At 43.9% G+C, this 2,728-nt stretch overlaps 1 pseudogene; it reads right to left on the bottom strand.

Annotated features, from left to right (window-relative positions):
* Positions 1-2,111: 2,111 nt before the first annotated feature.
* On the bottom strand, positions 2,112-2,228 carry LOC124552246 (annotated as a pseudogene).
* Between the last annotated feature and the right edge of the window lie 500 nt (positions 2,229-2,728).

Below are 2,728 nucleotides of genomic sequence, written 5' to 3' on the forward strand. Positions count from 1 at the left end.
GACAAGCCTCCGAACTCGACGTTATGTTAAGAGTCGTGTAAGCCCAAGCATTTAGCGCCTAGTGGTAGTTTCACTGTCCGTTTATCTCTTTCCTTAGATGGTCACGACAGTAGCACGTGAACATTCGACCACCTTCGGCGTTTTCTAAATGGTTCAAATGGTTCTGAGCACTATGGGACTTAACACCTGAGGTCATTAGTGCCCTAGAACTTAGAACAACTTAAACCTAACAAACCTAAGGACATCACACACATCCATGCCCGAGGCAGGATTCGAATCTGCGATCGTAGCGGTCGCGCGGTTCCAGACTGAAGCCACAGTGATCGGCGGCGTTTTCGAGATACTGGTTCACAGGCTCTGCGTAATAATAATAATAATAATAATAATAATAATGTGCCCTTTGTCAAAGTCGGTTATCTCAATGGATATCCCCATCTGCAGCACACATTTTCGCCAGGGTGATCCCCCGTCCGTGTTTGCTCCGCTTGCACACTTCTGTTACCGCCCCACGTGCTGGCAGCGACACAGTCGATGTCGGCAGCGGTCGTTATGTTGCGGCTTATCAGTGTGTGGGCTCACGGTCTGCAGTAAGCCACGGAATGACTGCATCCCGTGTTCAACTGTCCAGGCAAGCAGAAATATCTCGTACATTTCACAATGCAATGAGAATCATTTTTTATTACGTGATTGCTTAGCGTTCCGGGGCAAGTTACTTGTACAGCAGCCTGGTGGCAAATGCAGCAGCGCAGTTAGCACACAGTACAGATTAACTCTTACCAGTTCAGAGTAAACTTTTTTTGTGCGCAGATCCCACAGTTTTTGGATTCAGTTATGGTTCAGTCACTGCTGTGGAACACGCTAGTACAAGTGAGAACTATACAGAACGACAATGACATCGCCAGAATAATTCGTAATCCCGAAGACTGGAACACAATAAATACCTTAGCCGCTATTGTATCGAACACTCTGCACGGCGAAAACCCATATGGAAGCAGACGTAGGCAAACACAAACAACACAACAAATCACATGGGAAAACACAAACACGACCACAGATTCCGAAACCGAGGAAAGAACACTAAGTGAACATGACTCAGAATGGATCAACATGTAAGGGACCAAAACCAACCGTACGTGACACTGCATGCCACAACAGTCACAAACAACACAACAATCATAAAACAAATAAACACCAGCACCACATACTAAGACTGTAATTGGGAGGAGAAGGCTGGAAGAACTTTTATTCCGAGACTCCTACTCCCCAGTGACATCCTGCATACTGTTTTAAAGTATTCTGCACAAAAACAGTAATGTATTGCTCGTCTTATTGTGTGCAAACGGAAGTATATTATCTTCTCTATTCAAAGCTACAATCAATGAATTTCATATATCAGATATGTATTAAGTTATTTAAGGAATAAAGCATTCAAGTAGGAATGAACTATATTCTGTTTCTATTAACAAGTTAGAAACATAAATGTATTTCTCATGTAAAGCTAAAATTCATGTATTCCATGTGTGAAGTGCACAATCAACATTTAATCTATATAATCTGTGCAAACATACATTAGCGCAAACCATTTCAGGTGAAAATAGCTCGAGGTTGTACCGAGACCTAATCTGAAATAGGTAGAAATAGGCCATTATTAATCAACATGCTACTTAGAGTGTATAACAAAATGGCTCTGAGCACTATGGGACTTAACTGCTGAAGTCATCAGTCCCCTAGAACTTAGAACTACTTAAACCTAACTAACCTAAGGACATCACACACATCCATGCCCGAGGCAGGATTCGAACCTGCGACCGTAGCGGTCACGCGGTTCCAGACTGTAGCGCCTAGAACCGCTCGGCCAATCCGTCCGGCGGAGTGTATTACACATCCAAGTACAACATATCACTTCACTCTACTCCGTCTTCAGGCCACAAGTGGCCCACCGGGATCATCCGACCGCCGTATCATCCTTAGATAAGGATGCGGATAGGAGGGGCGTGTGGTCAGCACACCGCTCTCCCGGTCGTCGTGATGATTTTCTTTGACCGGAGCCGCTACTATTCGGTCGAGTAGCTCCTCAATTGGCATCACGAGGCTGAGTGCACCCCGAAAAATGGCAACAGCGCATGGCGGCTGGATGGTCACCCATCCAAGTGCCGACCACGCCCGACAGCGCTTAACTTCGGTGATCTCACGGGAACCGGTGTATCCACTGCGGCACGGCCGTTGCCACTTCACTCTACATACTACAAATTATTTTCACTGTGCTGAGTGTGTTACTTTTTTTTATTTTTCTTTGACATTTGCATTATGTAAGTTAAATTATATGTAACCACATTAACAATTGTTAAGCATTAATTCGTTGTAACCTCAGAGAAATCTTTATATATTGTGTTCTTTATATTATTAAAAAGAGCATTAACAACTGTATACCAATAAGATTGTGACAATGAGAAGTCTTTGCTATTAGATTCAGAAGCATCCGACCCACCTTACATTTCATGGCGGTGGGATACTCTGTACTGTTAATGAAAGAAATAAATATGGTCCAGAGTTATCTCAGATTATACGAACTGCACAAACAAGTGCACTGGATGGAAGATTGTCTCCATTAGAGTAAGAGGTCCTTATCTTTGCAGCTCCTCATCTGCACTAATTTCCGCTATAGTACTGACTAATCATTGCTTTCTGCCTCTGCCTCCAGACCGCTGGATCAGCGACGTGCGTGCCT

The sequence above is a fragment of the Schistocerca americana genome, chromosome 1 (assembly GCF_021461395.2).
Source record: "Schistocerca americana isolate TAMUIC-IGC-003095 chromosome 1, iqSchAmer2.1, whole genome shotgun sequence".
In the NCBI taxonomy this organism is placed as follows: domain Eukaryota; kingdom Metazoa; phylum Arthropoda; class Insecta; order Orthoptera; family Acrididae; genus Schistocerca; species Schistocerca americana.